Raw genomic sequence first — 20341 nt, forward strand, 5'->3', positions numbered from 1 at the left:
AACACTTTTGGTTTTGCTCCATTTTGTATGAGATGAACTCAAAGATCTAAAACTTTTTCCACATACACAATATCACCATTTCCCTCAAATATTGTTCACAAACCAGTCTAAATCTGTGATAGTGAGCACTTCTCCTTTGGTGAGATAATCCATCCCACCTCACAGGGTGCCATATCAAGATGCTGATTAGACACATGATTAGTGCACAGGTGTGCCTTAGACTGCCCACAATAAAAGGCCACTCTGAAAGGTGCAGTTTTGTTTTATTGGGGGGGGATACCAGTCAGTATCTGGTGTGACCACCATTGCCTCATGCAGTGCAACACATCTCCTTCGCATCATCCGTGAAGAGAAACCTCTCCAATGTGCCAAACGCCAGCGAATGTGAGCATTTGCCCACTCAAGTCGGTTACGACGGCGAACTGGAGTCAGGTCGAGACCCGATGAAGACGACAAGCATGCAGATGAGCTTCCCTGAGACGATTTCTGACAGTTTGTGCAGAAATTCTTTGGTTATGCAAACCGATTGTTCCAGCAGCTGTCCGAGTGGCTGGTCTCAGATGATCTTGGAGGTGAACATGCTGGATGTGGAGGTCCTGGGCTGGTGTGGTTACACGTGGTCTGCGGTTGTGAGGCTGGTTGGATGTACTGCCAAATTCTCTGAAACGCCTTTGGAGACGGCTTATGGTAGAGAAATGAACATTCAATACACGAGCAACAGCTCTGGTTGACATTCCTGCTGTCAGCATGCCAATTGCACACTCCCTCAAATCTTGCGACATCTGTGGCATTGTGCTGTGTGATAAAACTGCACCTTTCAGAGTGGCCTTTATTGTGGGCAGTCTAAGGCACACCTGTGCACTAATCATGGTGTCTAATCAGCATCTTGATATGGCACACCTGTGAGGTGGGATGGATTATCTCAGCAAAGGAGAAGTGCTCACTATCACAGATTTAGACTGGTTTGTGAACAATATTTGAGGGAAATGGTGATATTGTGTATGTGGAAAAAGTTTTAGATCTTTGAGTCCATCTCATACAAAATGGGAGCAAAACCAAAAGTGTTGCGTTTATATTTTTGTTGAGTGAATGAGTGTTGTGATTTCATGCCTTGAGCAAGTCTTGCAGCTTTCTAAGGTCATTGCAGTTAAAATGGATTCTGCTGACAAACAGCAGCTTGAACTCTATGAACTGCCACATTCCTCTTTTGTATTCAGCACACAACAGCTCGCCACTAACTAAATACAATGCTTCTAGTCGGTAACAAATCAATCCACGCTTTCACACTCATTAATCAAGCCTCTGATAAGAGGATGAGATAATAATACATAAAATACCGACTTCATAAGTATTGTCAAAATGAAGACAAATTGAAATTGCCATGATTTTCGGACACAGTGGTTGGTACGTTCTGCACTCTGTTTGGTTTGAATAACCGTGACATCCTAGTCAAACATTGCACATGTGCACTGTCAAATCAATTTATCATGGGATCAAGAAAAAAAAGAATTCAAACAGCCGCATCACCACATGTAAAGAAGGAATTTTTACAAGTCACAAAGTCGTGATATACTCTGACATTCGCTTCAAGATCCGACTTTGTAAATAGTAACTCATGACATTCCCCTTTGAAGTCTGGATTTGGTGTTTCAGTAAGCCTTTAAATCCCCCTTTTCACTTTGTCAATTCACAAATTTTAAAGAGTTATCAACAATATAGCTGTGTTTCTTGTTTGTGGTTGTCTGAATAATGTGTCCCAAACAAGCCTTTTGCATCGTGTCGAAAGCAACTTTTAATGCAACACATAAAATCCTAAATGAAAAAAAAAAAGGAACTCATTCATTCATTCATTGCAATTCATTCATCATGAAACACCTGGAACTGAATTACTCTCTTGGACATTGAATGATGACAGCTGTACTTTATTTTTCAGCTGCTGTAGTTTTTGCTTCAAATGTACAGCACTGGTTTTAGAGGAAGGGAAACCCCAAGATTGTCCTGGAAAACTAGTGTTTCCAGTGTTCTGAAAAGCTGCAGACCGTGCATTAAAACTTCAGTTCATTTTGAAGCCCTGGTCAGAATTATTAATACTCCTGAATTTCATGAACATACAGTAATACATAATAATAGTAATAATAATAATAATAGTATTCATAAATAAATGCACTGTAATAAAAGAATAGAAACATAAATGTACCTTCATTAAACATTTCTAAAAACTTCTTCCTGATGTCTGCTGGTAGTTTCTGTCTATATGTTTAAGCACTTTGAAATTTGCGAGCATCCTTTTTTGCAGGTTTCAGTGCTCTCCAAAGGTTTCAAGGGGATTCTGTTCTCATTGGCTGCTCAGTTTAGTGTGATCTATCCTTTCCTTGACAACCTTTTTTCTGTGCTACTGGATGTCGACTTTGGGTCATTGTGATGACCAAAGAACCTCACCTCATACCAGGTGAAGCATAGTGCAGCACAACAGCATTGTAGACTCTCCATGTTTTACTGAAGGTAGGTTTTTCTTTTCCTACATTTCATCAACGATAAACTGAGGTGCTGCTTAACCAGAGAGCTCTACTTTGGTTTCATCTGCCCATGACTCATTTCCCAGAATGACTGTGGTTGTCCTTAATTTAATATGCAGCATTATGAAACTGACTGAAATCAACACTTCAGATTAGATGATGATGATGGTAATTAATAATAATAATAATAATAATAATAATAACTTTATTTATACAGCGAGCAGTGGACTTTGGACATCAGATTTTACTCGAGAGGCTGGAGATCAATTTGGGATTACTGGAAATGCCCTTGCGTGGTTGACGTCATACCTGCCGGTTGTTCTCACTGTGTTTTGTATAATGACACCACCTCTATCCTTAGTGACATGAAATTCGGGGTTCCACAGGGATCCGTTTTTGGGAACCCTGCTTTTCTTCCTTTATGTATCACCCCTTGAGTATATATGCTGATGATACTCAATTGTACATGCCAATAACTGCTGGTAATGTCATTCACATAAAATCTTTAGAAGATTGCCTTGCAGCAGTAAGAAGCTGGATGTCTAGTAACTCTTACTTTTAAACTCTGATAAGACTGAAATGATGGTTCTTGGTCCAGTGAGACATTGGCATCAATTTGACCAGCTAGCACTTATCTTAGGTTTGTGTGTTATACATCATACAAAGTGAGGAACCTTGCCGTAATTTTTGATCCTACGTTGTCCTTTGACTTCCATATTAGAACATTATGAGGACTGCTTTCTTCCATCTGCGGATATAGCAAAGATTCGCCCCATCCTGACAATGGCTGATGCTGAGACTCTGATACATGCATTTATCTCTTTCAGATTGGACTACAGCAATGCCCTATTTTCTGGTTTAACACAGTGCAGCATTAGGGGTCTTCAGTTGGTTCAAAATGCTGCCAGACGTCTGACATGAAGCAGAAGGTTTGACCACACTACACCCACTAAGAGTGCTAACCACTAAGCTACTGTGCCATCGTAGCAGTAGCATTCTGAACCAGTTGACGACATCTGATATTAATCTTTGGCAACCAGAAAACAAAACATAGTAAGCAATTCTAGATTTAACAAAAGCATGTACTGTTGTCTCTGCATCAGCCGTGGACAACACAGGATGAATCTATGAAAGAAGGCATTATTCATAATCTCTCTATATGTGGAGCAAAAGACATTGTTTGAACAAAGATCAACCCAAGATTCTTTACTTTGTCGTTATGATGAATAACTCATGTATGCAATGGTGGGCTACAATGAAAACAGCCAAAAAAAAAAAAAAAACAGAAGCCTGAGGTGGCTTGCATTGTAATTTTGCCATAATTCACACAAGCATTTTCAGACTTCTTTTGCAAGAACTTCTTTGTAGCAAGACCTAAGCATCTTAACAGTTCTATGATTGTGAAACTTCTGAATTAAAAATCATTTAAACAGGAGTTTTAAGATATTTTGGTAATTGCCTCATAGTTTTTGATATGATGTTTTTTTTAATAATGATATTTCTGATACTCTCAAGCTGCTCTGTGAAGAAGAAATGGCAACATCGACCTCTTGATAAGCAGTAAAACCATCTGTCATTGGTTGTCGGGTCCTGTGCACACTGACAATTAAGCACATGTGACTCATATTTAGTTTGAGAAGTAGAAGTCTTATATCGACCCTACTTTATCTCCAGAGTCCATAGCATCAAGCGGACAAGATTGTATGACTCCCCTGGATTGAACATGAGTCCAACGCTGGGTGGCCTAAGACAGTGTACATAGATTGAGTGCCATGTCCAAGGACACAGACAGGTAGCTCCTTATCCACTTAGCTACCTACATTCTGTTGTATAAACTGTAACATTATGCTGCGCTCGGTGCAAAACAGGTCATTATTCCAACTGCAGTCAGACTGTATAATACCTCAAAATGTTTCTAGCATCATAATCACCTCCTGATGTTGCACTATCAACTACATCTATCTGTTGGGAGAGTGTAGTGACACGGACCCACAACAGGGGGCATAAAGAATTTTGCAAACAGTCAATCCACAAAGGTGACGTGTGGGCAGGCTCGAGGATAGAAGACGTCTGTCCTGAGAAGAACCGGAACCGCACGATTTCCTCCGCCACCGAACCTGGAGAATACTGGAGCCGCCAAGTCCAGAGTCCCCAGGTGGCCACCGTCTCCGAATGCCGGATCTGGTACTGCTGGCGAGGAGCAGAAACAATAAGATGTGGGTGTGTGCACACCCAGTAGCACAATGGTGGAGAGTCCACCTCCACCTCTAACACACGCTCGTGCAGCTCCTGTCTCAACACTTATCTGGCTGGGGTGTGAAGTGAAGCCGTCGCTGATTACGCCAATCTCCCAGATAAGGCACTCCACAGGAAAACAGCTGTAAAACGAGTTCAGACTAAGACACAGTTAGTTTTAAGGCTGAGAATATTACCTTCACAGGTCGACGATATCTCGGCAATGAGGTGGAGATGACGTCCGGGTTTTATGGAGTGAGATGATGTAGTGTAGATGGGTGACAGCTGTCAAGAGATAATGAGTGACAGCTGTCACCCCCGGCAGCGCCCTCTCGTGCCTGAAGCCCGCACTTCAGGCAGGGCGCCGTCTGGTGGTGGGCCAGCAGTACCCCATCTTCTGGCGGCCCACACAACACTATCATCACCTTTTGTGCTTTATTACATGCACAAGTGTGCCATTTATCCTGTGCAATATTTTTTACCAAATCTATGCATACCTATACTCAATATATTCTATTTTTCCACGTAATCTGTTCACATCAGTGTTTATGCTCCTACCAGCAAAGATCGCAATATACTTTAGTCACCTTTCTTTAATGTAAATTCGTTCTTTGCAACTGTATGACTCTTGCTGCTGCAACAATTGATTTTCCCTGCTGTAGCATCAATAAAGTTGATCTTATCTTAGAGTGCATACTCCTAAAAAAGGCCAATATACCTTTTTGTGCAAAGATTTTTTTTTTACACTTATGCATAGCAGTTTCTAATTTTGCAAAATCTCAACATTGCTTGTTGTGCAATGATTAACGAATTATTAATTAAAACATTTATTAATGAAGCAATGAATTAATAAAAACGACACAAGTACATACAACCTCAATTCCAATGAAGTTGGGATGTTGTGTAAAATGTAAATAAAAACAGAATACGATTTGCAAATCCTCTTCACCCTATATTCAATTGAATACACCACAAAGACAAGATATTTAATGTTCAAACTGATAAACTTTATTGTTTTTGTGCAAATATTTGCTCATTTTGAAATGGATGCCTGCAACATATTTCAAAAAAGTTGGGACGGTGGTATGTTTAACACTGTGTTACATCACCTTTCCTTCTAACAACACTCAATAAGCGTTTGGGAACTGAGGACACTAATTGTTGAAGCTTTGTAGATGGAATTCTTTCCCATTCTTGCTTGATGTACGACTTCAGTTGTTCAACAGTCCGCCACACATTTTCAATGGGCGACAGGTCTGGACTGCAGGCAGGTCAGTCTAGTACCCGCACTCTTTTACTATGAAGCCACGCTGTTGTAACATGTGTAGAATGTGGCTTGGCATTGTCTTGCTGAATTAATCATTGACGTCCCTGAAAAAGACGTTGCTTGGATGGCAGCATGTGTTGGTTCAAAGCCTGGATGTACCTTTCAGCATTGATGGTGTTATCACAGATGTGCAAGTTGCCCATGTCATGCTAAGTCAGGTGCTAGGTGCCTCGGCTGGCGCCTACCAGCTGACTTAGAACTGGTGCGGACCAGGGGAATCCAACTGTTTAATTAAAACAAAGCATCACTCTGTCATGTCATGGGCACTAACACACCCCCATACCATCAGAAATGCTGGCTTTTGAACTTAGTGCTGGTAACAATCTGGATGGTCTTTTTCCTCTTTTGTCCGGAGGACACAATGTCCATGATTTCCAAAACAATTTGAAATGTGGACTCATCTGACCACAGCACACATTTCCACTTTGCATCTGTCCATTTCAAATGAACTCAGGCCCAGAGAAGGCGGAGGACTTTCTGGATGTTGTTGATGTATGGCTTTCGCTTTGCACTTGTAGATGTAGCGATGAACTGTGTTAACTGACAATGATTTTTTGAAGTGTTCTTGAGCCCACGTGGTAGGATCCTTTACACAATGATGTCAGTTTTTAATGCAGTGCCGCATGAGGGATCAAAGGTCACAGGCATTCAATGTTGGTTTTTGGCCTTGCCTCCTACGTGTAGAAAGTTCTTCAGATTCTTTGAATTTTCTGATTATATTACGGACTACAGATGATGGAATTCCTAAATTCCTTGCAATTGAACGTTGAGAAACATTGTTCTTAAACTGTTGGACTATTTTTTCATGCAGTTGTTCACAAAGTGGTGATCCTCACCCCATCTTTGCTTGTGAATGGCTGAGACTTTTGGGGATGCTCCTTTTATACCAAATCATGAGTGTCCTCAGTTCCTAAACACTTTCTGAGTGTTGCATCGTTCACCTATACAGGCACTTTGCACAAAGAGATGCTGTAATGCAGAGGAAGCCTTTTCTGCATACACACCACAAACAGAGTCGCTTGAGGTATGCTAAAGCACATTTGGACAAGCCAGCGTCATTTTAGAATAAGGTGCTGTGGACTGATGAAACTAAAACTGAGTTATTGGACATAACAAGGGGTGGTATGCATGGCTAAAAAGAACACATCATTCCAAGAAAAATACTTGCTACCTACAGTAAAATTTGGAGGCGGTTCCATTATGCTGTGTGGCTGTGTGGCCAGTGCAGGTACTGAGAATCTTGTTAAAGTTGAGGGTCACATGAATTCCAGTCAATATCAGCAGATTCTTGAGAACAATGTTCATTAATTGGTAACAAAGTTGAAGTTGTGCTGGGGCTGGTTCTTTCAACAAGACAGCTCTGAACATTGCTCCAAATCTACTAAAGCATTCATGCAGAGGAACAAGTACAACATTCTGGAATGGCCATCTCAGTCCCCTTACCTGAATATTATTGAAAATCTGTAGTGTGATTTTTTTTTTGTGGGCTGTCCGTGCTGGGAAACCAACAAACCTGAGATGTTTTGTAAAGAAGAATGGTCCAAAATACCTTCAACCAGAATCCAGACTCTCACTGGAAGCTATAGGATGCATTTAGAGGATGTTATTTCTGCAGAAGGAGGATCTACTAAATATTGATGTATTTTTTCTGTTGGGGTGCCCAAATTTCTGCACCTGCCTAATTTTGTTTAAAGAATTCTTGCACACTTTCTGTAAATCCTATAAACATCATTTCACTTCTCAACTAGAAGCACTCAGAGAGCGCAAACCTCTGCCAAGGCTATAGGGTCACTGACATCACATGGAATAGCCTTTGGCAAAGAGAGTTATTCCACGTCATTTCACGCATCTACCATCATGTTTCAGATTCAATGGTTAACCCTCTGGGTATCCGACAGCATTTTTTGGACAGTTCACTTGCCTGGCATAAATGTTTTATTATTGCTGTTAACCCCTTAACGCCCGAATTTATATAGCTGTATATAAAAAAATGTTTTGTGTGTGTTTTTGCCTTAAGTACAGTAGATGGTAAATAATGTTGAGATTATTAATTTCACTTTTGCACAAAAACTAGATAGTAATATTGGGTATTCTGGTAATGACTTTATGTTATAATGTTATAATAATAATGATGGTATGTTGCAAATTTGCGACAACGGGCATACAGGTCAATTTGGTAAGTTGCATATTTGAGTCAGAGATTGTAGCATATATGCGATGATGGGCGTTAAGGGGTTAACAGCTCTCCCTGCATCCCATGTCTGTTTTTTCTCGACAACCTGTACTTTCAAAATATATATGCTATAGTTGTGTTTTATAAGTGTAATAAAGGTTTACAATCAGAAATAAGAAAGGAAAAAGTAAAGCGGAAATAATTTTCCACACACATTTATTCAAAACACACAGCAAACTATAATAAACTAGTAACACATCACTCCTAAAAACAATCTTTGGTGTGTCATGTGAGGTGAAACTGCCCTACGATCAGATTTTGGAAAACCATGTGATGGAGCACCAATTCCGATTGGACACTCACATTGCTCACGTCATCACACAGCTTCTATGAGGAGTACAAAGATGGTGGACATGGCTTGAAAGTCTGCGGAGTTAACTTTTCAGCAAAAAAAGTAAGTTTGTATCTCATATCATTAAAAGGTTATTTATAATTTAGTAAAGCTTGGTCTCAGCCGTCGTATATGATGGCGTCGGCCCCAGAGGGTTAAACCCTTACATCTTCAGCAAATGTATTTATAAAGAGAAACTGCATGAACTACACAAGTTTTTTTATTTTCTATTAAGTTTATTCAATGAAGAGAAACAAATGCTAAATTATTGCTGTGTTGTAACTTAATTTTTGTTCAGCCTTTGTGACCCGTCTTCATGAAGTTAGATGCAAAAATGTTGAAATTGGCCCTATCCTGCAATGATAAAGAATCCCCAGCTGGCTCCTTTTGATGTGGAGAAGCAGGGGCTTGACTCCGAGCTCCTCCCGAGTGACAGAGCTCCTCACCTTATCGCTAATGGAGTGCCCAGCCACCCTGCAGAGAAAACTCATCTCGGCCGCTTGTACTTGTGATCTTGTTCTTTCGGTCATGAGCCAATTCTCATGACCATAGGTGAGGGTCGGAATGTAGATCGATCAGTAAATTGAGAACTTTGCTCAACTCTCTCTTCACAACGATGCTCCGATACAGCAACCGCATTACTGCAGATGCTGCACCAATCGGTCTGTCGATCCCACGCTCCATCCGTCCCTCTCTCGTGAACAAGACCCCGAGATACTTAAACTCCTCCACTTGAGGCAAGGTGTTGTTGTGTTGTAACATAACTTTTGTTCAGCCTTTGTGACCCATCTTCATGAAGTTAGATGCAAAAATGTTGAAATTGGCCCTATCCTGCAATGATAAAAATAAAAAAATGACTGGATCTGGATCATCTTCCGGATCATTTTAACTGATGCTATGCTTTTGCGTTATGCTTCACTGGCTTATACAGTGGTATGTAAACGTTTGGGCACCCCTGATGGTTTCCATGATTTACTGACTGAATGCCACCCTACTGTTATTGTGAACACCCCCTTTTCTACTTTTTTTTTTTTACTAATAGCCCAATTTCATAGCCTTAAGAGTGTGCATATCATGAATGCTTGGTCTTGTTGGATTGTGAGAATCTACTGAATCTACTGGTACCTTGTTTCCCATGTAACAATAAGAAATATACTCAAAACCCGGATTAATCTTTTGGTCACATAGCACTACTATTATTCTGAACACGACTGTACAAGGCACTGTGACCTCAAACATGGCGCCCTCAGCACCGAACAGAGCGTGTTGGCAGAAACTATAAATAAAAGTACAAAAGGTCAAGATGTCAAACCATATATGGAGAGACAAACATCACAAGTTACGCTCTGACGTATATTTAGGATGAACAGGGGATTTTATTTCCTTTGCACTCCAGCATGGACATTCACATATTTGTGTCTGCATCAGACCATCTTTTCACATTCTAATGGAGCAATGAGAGCTGTCTGAAAGCTTTATGTGACATAGAAAAAGTAACACCAAGCACTGGGAATTGTGAGTAATGTGCACAGATATTTCACAGTGGACATATGAATGTAAAACTAAAAAGCTACATATTTGTATGTTCCTCCATGAAAACATTTTTCCAACACAGCATCAAAATGTAATTGATAACTCACAGTGCATTCAAAAAGTATTCACAGTGCTTCACGTTTTCCACATTTTCATACATGTCAACCCCTTTGAGGGTCCACCTGTATAACCAAGTGATAAAATCAACACAAAATCCTCATAAGCTCCAGATCGCACCAAAATCAGTTTTATTACAGTACACACAACCGCATGGCGGTATCACATAACTGGGGTTTTGTCCATATATTAATAACTAACACCAGGGATCTCCATGGGCTCTTTTATGGTGGACGTCCTCCACAGTTAAATTCTCTTGCTCCACCGTAAAATTGCTTGGTATTTTGTACAAATTCAATATATTTCGCGTGAATATAGTGTCACACAGCTGTTCTATTTTTACAGAAACCAGAACTCACAGAGTAACAGATCACTGCTCCTAACAATCTTTGGCCCTACCATCTGAGACTGCTCTGCCCTACGATTGGATATTGGAAAACCATGTGAAGGTGAACCAGTTCTGATTTGACGCTCACATTGCTCACGTCATCACACAGCTTCTATGAGGAGTACAAAGATGGTGGACAGCTGGCTGAAAGTCCGTGGAGTTAAGAAAAACAGTTAAATAAATTTACAACAGAAAACCCTGAATATCCGTAAGACTTTATTTGTACGTCCGTATGACTCTGAAACTCGGAAAAATCCATATAATTCACAGACAATCCATATAGGTTGACGTATGCATTTTGTTATGTTACAGTCTTATTCCAAAATGGAATACATTCATTTTTTTTCCCCTCAAAATTCTACTCAGCACCCCATAATGACAACATGATTTTTTTTTTTTAACAAATTTATTAAAAATAATAATAAAAAAACTAAGAAATCACATATGCATATATGCACATATGACATAGTGGCTTCTGTCTGGTCTATACAGAAGCAACTCCTTAGTAAAAGGCACATGGCAGCTTGCTTGGGGTTTGCCAAAAGGCAATTGAAGCATTCTCAGACCATGAGAAACAAAATTCTATGGTCTGATGAGACAAAGATTGAACTCTTTGATGTGAATGTCAGGCATCATGTTTGGAGGAAACTAGACACCATCCCTACAGTGAAGCATGGTGGTGGCAGCATCATGCTGTGGGGATGTTTTTCAGCAGCAGGAACTGGGAGATTAGTCAGGATCGAGGGACACATGAATGTAGCAATGTACAGAGACATCCTGGATGAAAACCTGCTCCAGAGTGCTCTTGACCTTAGACTGCCCTTACCAAAAAATAGTACTGATAAGTATATAAAAAGTAAACTGGAAGTATACTTGAAACATACTTGCATGTACTACTTTTTGGTAAGGGTGGGGTGACGGTTCATCTTTCAGCAGGACAATGACCCTAAGCACACAGCAGAGATATCAAAGGGGTGACTTCAGGACCTTGAGAAACAAAATTCTCTGGTCTGATGAGACAAAGATTAAACTCTTTGCTGTGAATGTCAGGCATCATGTTTGGAGGAAACCAGGCACCATCCCTACAGTGAAGCATGGTGGTGGATGTTTTTCAGCAGGAACTGGGAGACTAGTCAGGATTGAGGGTAAGATGAATGCAGCAATGTACAGAGACATCCTGGATGAAAACCTGCTTCAGAGCGTTCTTGACCTCAGACTGGGTCGACAGTTCACCTTTCAGCGGGACAATGACCCTAAACACACAGCAGAGATATCAAAGGGGTGACTTCAGGACAACTCTGTGAATGTCCTTGAGTGGTCCATCCAGAGCCCAGGCCTGAATCTGATTGAACATCTCTAGAGAGATCTTAAAATGGCTGTGCACCGATGCTCCCCATCCAACCTGATGGCGCTGCAAAGAGGAATGGACCAAACTGTCCAAAGATAGGTGCACCAAGCTTGTGGCATCATATTCACGAAGACTTGAAGCTGTAATTGCTGCCAAAGGTGAATCAACAAAGTATTGAGCAAAGGCTGTGAATACTTACGTGCGTGTGATTTCTTTGTTTTTTATTTTTATAAATTTGCAAAAATTTCAGAAAATCTTTTTCATGTTGTCTTTTTGCTGTTCTGTGAGTAGAATTTTGTGGGAAAAATTCATTTACTCCATTCTGATCTAACATTGTAACATAAAAAAAAAAACATGGAAAAAGTGAAGCGGTGTGAATAGTTTCCAGATGCACCGTAAATTGATGTGTAATTTAAAGATCTGTCCCTACATATTCCAATGTATCTTTCTCTACCCACACTTGGCTACACAGACAGTGGTAAACATATTTAACAGGCTTTGGTGATATCTCATTATTTGGTGTATCACAATAACAGCCATGGCACGTCAGGCAGTCAAACTCTTTTTGCTATCTTGGATTTTTTTTTTTCCTGTGTTCAGTGCATTTGGATTCACCCAGTTTGCGTTTGTATTCTAAAGTCTGTTTGAAGTGAAGGTGACGTCATGCAATACTCAGATCACATTTAAATACATTTCACATGCTGTGGGATGAAAGCAGTACTACACCCTTCATCTTGCCTATAAGCAATCAAATTTTATTCTAGACTTTAAAAATGTATTTGTATATTGTAAAGTTAATGATTGTGATGTTGATCAACCCCACTCCTAATAGACACCCTCAATAAGGCAAAGACATGTCTGTTGTGGCTGCTTTAAAAATGTATGGTTAGGCCGAGAGATACTGCACAGATATCTTCTGTCACAAGGAAAGTTTGTACAAAGTGCAAACACTCTGCTCGCCTACATGTCATCCACAGTCACCTGCAACAGGATAAAATTAATATGACACCGTATTATGGCCATGTAGCCAAAGGCAATAAATAACTCAATACATAAATAATAAAGTGGGAGTAAGGAGTACAAACTCATATTTTATGGCCCCCGTCTTCCCTTCCTCTTAGTCTCGCTCCCTTCCTCCCTTCACGCTCTGTGTGAGAGACAGTTGACATTATATGTGTAAAATACATGATGAAAGTGAACTGAAAACAACCATTAAATGAAATGAGAGCAAAGCCCTGGTCCCACCAAATAATGACCAGTGAATAATGAGCCATGTAGCATTTTTTTTTTTTTTTTTTGGTACAAGAGGAGGTATTCACCAATCATGGGAGAATAGTGGCTCTTTCTGTATGAGGCACTACGAGGACAAATGAGGATTTTAGAGGAATGTTTGTGGTGAGGATGAGGCTGTTAAAAGTAGATTATCCGAGCACCTGGCAGCTGCAAGAGCAGCGAGAGGCTATTTTGGACAGGATATCTTGGCTCAGCCCTCTTGCGCACTATAATTCCACCTTCTTTGTGTGGTGGACGCTATATATAAAATAATGATTTTGTAGCAGATTAATCATTTTCTGTCAGAGCTTGGATGTTGAAAACACCTCTAATTGCTTCTGGAATCACAGAGCACTGTTTCATCTGGACACTTTTTTCCCCTCTCTCTTGCTCCATGAGGTGGAGAACGTATTTGGAACAGCTTAAAAGGCGAGTATTCGTAATGTTTTTATTGTAATAGCTTGGTAAAACAGTTGCATGTTCATTCCTTCTTCATAAGCAGCTTCAAAATATGTTTATGATAGTTTTAACATCTTGTTATGGATCAGATGAGCTCCGCTGTGTATGCGCACTGGCACATTGACTCGCCCTCAAGACGAGCATTTACGCAAAACGTCACCTCGCAAAAGAGTGATTTTGCAGTCATTAACGGATGAACACAAAGTTAAAAGTTGGATCACGATGTCAAAATGACTATGAATTTAAAGCCATGGAAGAAATAAAGTCAGTGAAAAGGAGCGCAGAGGCGGCTGTCCAGGAACTCGTGGTTCAGTTCCAGCAGGTCTGAATGGATGTGCTTTTTTCTTGGCAGGGGGAAATGATCCACACAGTTGCAGGTGTATATAATTATGTCAGGGATTTGGCCAGGTCAGGGAACTGAGCCCTTGTTTTTCCCCTTTCTGTGGTTTTCCGTCTGCTTCAGCTTTGATTTATCAGTAATTTTCATCATGAGTTATTCTGTTATGTTTTTCTTGTCAGTTTGTTCTTTTTGTTATGATTCACTAGTTATTTCATTTTCATCATAGTTGTCCGCAGTTTCATCATAGTCATTAACAGTTATTCTCTGTTCTGTTTTGATTTGTCACTTTGTTTTCTTTGTCACTTTTTACTTTGGCCTTTTGTTCTGTTCTAGTAGTTTTCAGTCATTGTTTAAGTTATCACTTGTTCCTCTTGATTATAATATTTGTTGAACTGTTATGTCAGGATTGTTTTGGTTATCGTTTGGTCACTGCTTTTTCTTATGGTTTGTCTTACTGCCTTGTTTTCTTAAGTCAGTTTGTGTTAATGTCGTTTTAGTATTTTGCTGCATGTCTCCTGTTCAAGTCCGTGTTGCCAGTTCATGTTTAGTTTAGTTCTCATGTTCATGTTTGGTTCTTGTTCACAGTAATATTGTATTCAGTTGTAGCTTTGCGCTTATTTCTGTTTCACTTCACATCCTGCACCCGCCTCGTGTCTTTGTCTCCCACACTTTGATTCTGTCTGTTTTGCATTTTCATTCACTCCTGCTCTTGCACCTGCTCACGCATCTTTGTATCTGACGTCACTCCACTTTGTGCATTCCCTTCCCCATTATCTTGCCCATGCTTAATCTTTGTTCACTAGTCATGCCCCCTTCCAGAACTTTCACTGGCACCTGCATCTTGTTCCACTAATTACACCACCAGTTATTTAAGCCCTCACAGTCTCACAGCTCACTGCCAGTTTGTCGTCATTTGTACACATCCTAGCTCTTGTTTTCAGTCCTGTTTTGCCTTGCTGTGTTTTTTGAACTCTGCTCTGTTTTTGACTACACCTATCACCTCATCCCTGATGTCAGTGTTTGCTTGTGCCTCCGAACCCTGCCTGAATATGACTGCGTTTTTGCCTGACCCTGTTTGTTCCTCCGCTCTGCTGATTGATCACCATTGTACCGAACCTCACCCAGAAATAAAGATGACTACTTCTTTTACATGTAAACCTGATTTGGGAGTCTGCATTGCAGGTCCAGCTGCTTCGGCCCGCCCGTTCTGACAAATTAAAGTGGCCGCCTCATTGTGGTGTCTTTTTTTGTGGTCACAGAGAGCTGGTTGAACACACAGAACTGCTGCATTTAATGACTGGAAAACAGGTGAACAGCAGCCTGGCGTGGGAGCGCGCACTCACTCAGTGCACCGTCTTTTTTTGGACTGCATTTAAAAAATCTGACAACACATTGAATGGATGCTGTGAATTGAAAACCCACATGTTAAAGGGACCAATTGTGGGAGGGCTGGAGGTTTGGACCAAAGCAATGCCTAAACATGCACCAACGTCACGTTAGATGGCGCTACATGGATCATATGTGGCTTGACGTGGATCATATGTGGTGACACGAGCCATTCGAGGCTGGACGGGGCTCAAATGACAGGTTGGTCTTGGCTCACTAGAGGCTGATACCTGGCACATGTGAAATACAGAGAGGCACAGAGGCGCCTTAGTAGCGGATACATGACGGCTTAAAAGGTGGACCCTTCTTCAAAATGGAAAGTTGGTTAAATCCAAGGATACTGGACACAGCGATTGAGCTAGCAGGTCACTCACTTTACTGATGTGACAAAACAGAAGACTCTGGTAAGAGCCGTGGAGGCAGACTTTGTGCATACATTAATAAGAACTGGTGCACACATTCTGCCGTTATCAATAAACACTGCTCACCTGAGTTGGACCTCTTAGCACTTCAATGCAGACCTTTCTATCTGCCACGGTAATTCTCTGTTGTTGTGGTGACTGCGGTCTGTATCCCACCAGATGCTAATGCTAAATCAGCACTCAGCTATGTGCTCCCCACCCATCCATCCAATACAATCTTAACATTTGCTGATGACATCACTGTGGTGGAACAGATCTTCAATGGCAATGAGACAGTCTACAGAGATGAAGTTGAAAGGCTGGTTGACTGGTGCACAGAAAATAATCTGACCCTGAATGTCAAGAAAACTAAAGAGATCATAGTTGACCTCAGGAAGCACAAGGATGACCCCTCCCCCTTAATCATTAAGGGTGAGGTAGTGGAGAGGGTCTCTTGTTTTAAATTTCTGGGCACCTGGATTACTGAGGATCTTAAATGGGAAGTAAACACATCTGCTGTGGTCAAAAAGGTGCACCAGCATCTTTGTTGTGGTTCGGGGTCCCAACGGGACCAGACCGTTACAGGCGACGGACTCAAATTCTGGGAGCAAGGATGAGAACGGGTTGCGAACAAAAAGAGATTTATTTACAATAATGAATATCAAAGGAATTAAAGTGCTGAGCTGGAGATGGTGCCCACAGAGCTGAGTCGGGGCCCACTTGTAGCGGTGGAAATCTGCAGTGCACATAGTGCAAACAGAGCCAGGCTTGGGAGTTAGAGAGTGAGTTCAAATCCTGGATATTGGGACTGGAATCGGAGCCAGGTGGAATGCACAGAGCTGAGGATGAGGAATGTTCTAGAAGGACGAGGAGAACAAAGGTGAGTGAATGTTCTCTGGAAGCCTTTAAACATCAGAATGTCCACGGTAGGCTTAATACAGCACTTGTTCACAGTTCAGGAATTGTTCACAGAGGTCAGAGGTCATCAGCAGTGTGTCTTATGATGCAGTTCAATTAAGCTAGACTTGGCTTCAGAATTGATTTGGAAGTTCTTAGTAGTTCTGCATAACAGTTCATACAGTTCTTGGTAACATGCCCAATCTGCAGTCAGAACAACGGCAGTGCTTAGAACAATGGGGGACATGTGAGAATCTACTGAATCTACTGGTAGCTGGAGGTACTTCCTGTCTTCGGAGTGAGATTGCATCAGAATTTTGGCTCTCTGTTGGGACTGTTTACACAGAGACTGCTACCTGCTGCTTTGGACTTTGAACTAACAGTCTTTTTCAAGACTTTTTTACTTTTTTACTTTTTTACTGTGCTCCAACGCCTAAGGAAGACCTCTAACGGTCGAAACATCGCGACGGAGCACTTTTATCAGCTAACTTTCATTAGCGTTGGCAAGCTAACTAGCTTGCTAACGCTTTTGTTTTTATTTTTTATTTTATTTTTTTTAGCACTGTTGTCGTGCGTTATCTGTGCTGCTCCACAGTGTGTTTAGTCGATTTTTATTTTATTTTAGCACCGTTGTCGTGCGTTCGCTGTTGTTGTGCGTTACCTGTGCTGCTTCATGGCCTGTTTGGTGCCTTAATTAAGGCACTCCTTCTGCTGAATCACCTCTAAATTATTTACACATTATTCACTTTGTGTGTTTTTAGGAATCCGCTAGGTTGCGTAGCTACTAGCTCTTAGCCGATTTAGCATGGCGGCTTCTCCTGTCTCTCCCGTACTTTTCTGCTCTGGGTGTGAAATGTTTAGTTATTCCTCGGCCTCCTTTAGCAGTAACGGTACTTGTAATAAGTGCAGCTTATTCGTAGCTTTGGAGGCCAGGCTGGGCGAATTGAAGACTCGGCTCCGCACCGTGGAAAATTCTACAGCTAGCCAGGCCCCTGTAGTCGGTGCGGACCAAGGTAGCTTAGCCGCCGTTAGTTCCCCCCTGGCAGATCCCGGACAGTCGGGAAAGCAGGCTGACTGGGTGACTGTGAGGAGGAAGCGTAGCCCTAAACAGAAGCCCCGTGTACACCGTCAACCCGTTCACATCTCTAACCGTTTTTCCCCACTCGACGATACACTCGCCGAGGATCAAACTCTGGTTATTGGCGACTCTGTTTTGAGAAATGTGAAGTTAGCGACACCAGCAACCATTGTCAATTGTCTTCCGGGGGCCAGAGCAGGTGACATCGAAGGACATTTGAAATTGCTGGCTAAGGCTAAGCGTAAATTTGGTAAGATTGTAATTCACGTCGGCAGTAATGACACTCGGTTACGCCAATCGGAGGTCACTAAAATTAACATTAAATCGGTGTGTAACTTTGCAAAAACAATGTCGGACTCTGTAGTTTTCTCTGGGCCCCTCCCCAATCAGACCGGGAGTGACATGTTTAGCCGCATGTTCTCCTTGAATTGCTGGCTGTCTGAGTGGTGTCCAAAGAATGAGGTGGGCTTCATTGATAATTGGCAAAGCTTCTGGGGAAAACCTGGTCTTGTTAGGAGAGACGGCATCCATCCCACTTTGGATGGAGCAGCTCTCATTTCTAGAAATCTGGCCAATTTTCTTGGATCCTCCAAACTGTGACTGTCCAGCGTTGGGACCAGGAGGCAGAGCTGTGGTCTTATACACCTCTCTGCAGCTTCTCTCCCCCTGCCGTCCCCTCGTTTCCCCGTCCCCGTGGAGACGGTGCCTGCTCCCAGGCCACCAATAATCAGCAAAAATCTATTTAAGCATAAAAATTCAAAAAGAAAAAATAATATAGCACCTTCAATTGCACCACAGACTATAACAGTTAAATGTGGTCTATTAAACATTAGGTCTCTCTCTTCTAAGTCCCTGTTGGTAAATGATATAATAATTGATCAACGTATTGATTTATTCTGCCTAACAGAAACCTGGTTACAGCAGGATGAATATGTTAGTTTAAATGAGTCAACACCCCCGAGTCACACTAACTGTCAGAATGCTCGTAGCACGGGCCGGGGCGGAGGATTAGCAGCAATCTTCCATTCCAGCTTATTAATTAATCCAAAACCCAGACAGAGCTTTAATTCATTTGAAAGCTTGTCTCTTAGTCTTGTCCATCCAAATTGGAAGTCCCAAAAACCAGTTTTATTTGTTATTATCTATCGTCCACCTGGTCGTTACTGTGAGTTTCTCTGTGAATTTTCAGACCTTTTGTCTGACTTAGTGCTTAGCTCAGATAAGATAATTATAGTGGGCGATTTTAACATCCACACAGATGCTGAGAATGACAGCCTCAACACTGCATTTAATCTATTATTAGACTCTATTGGCTTTGCTCAAAAAGTAAATGAGTCCACCCACCACTTTAATCATATCTTAGATCTTGTTCTGACTTATGGTATGGAAATAGAAGACTTAACAGTATTCCCTGAAAACTCCCTTCTGTCTGATCATTTTTTAATAACATTTACATTTACCCTGATGGACTACCCTGCAGTGGGGAATAAGTTTCATTACACTAGAAGTCTTTCAGAAAGCGCTGTAACTAGGTTTAAGGATATGATTCCTTCTTTATGTTCTCTAATGTCATATACCAACACAGAGCAGAGTAGCTACCTAAACTCTGTAAGGGAGTTAGAGTATCTCGTCAATAGTTTTACATCCTCATTGAAGACAACCTTGGATGCTGTAGCTCCTCTGAAAAAGAGAGCTTTAAATCAGAAGTGTCTGACTCCGTGGTATAACTCACAAACTCGTAGCTTAAAGCAGATAACCCGTAAGTTGGAGAGGAAATGGCATCTCACTAATTTAGAAGATCTTCACTTAGCCTGGAAAAAGAGTTTGTTGCTCTATAAAAAAGCCCTCCGTAAAGCTAGGACATCTTTCTACTCATCACTAATTGAAGAAAATAAGAACAACCCCAGGTTTCTTTTCAGCACTGTAGCCAGGCTGACAAAGAGTCAGAGCTCTATTGAGCTGAGTATTCCATTAACTTTAACTAGTAATGACTTCATGACTTTCTTTGCTAACAAAATTTTGACTATTAGAGAAAAAATTACTCATAACCATCCCAAAGATGTATCGTTATCTTTGGCTGCTTTCAGTGATGCCGGTATTTGGTTAGACTCTTTCTCTCCGATTGTTCTGTCTGAGTTATTTTCATTAGTTACTTCATCCAAACCATCAACATGTTTATTAGACCCCATTCCTGCCAGGCTGCTCAAGGAAGTCCTACCATTATTCAATGCTTCAATCTTAAATATGATCAATCTATCTTTGTTAGTTGGTTATGTACCACAGGCCTTTAAGGTGGCAGTAATTAAACCATTACTTAAAAAGCCATCACTTGACCCAGCTATCTTAGCTAATTATAGGCCAATCTCCAACCTTCCTTTTCTCTCAAAGATTCTTGAGAGGGTAGTTGTAAAACAGCTAACTGATCACCTGCAGAGGAATGGTCTATTTGAAGAGTTTCAGTCAGGTTTTAGAATTAATCA

Source organism: Thalassophryne amazonica, chromosome 11 (genome assembly GCF_902500255.1).
Source record: "Thalassophryne amazonica chromosome 11, fThaAma1.1, whole genome shotgun sequence".
Classification (NCBI taxonomy): Eukaryota; Metazoa; Chordata; class Actinopteri; order Batrachoidiformes; family Batrachoididae; genus Thalassophryne; species Thalassophryne amazonica.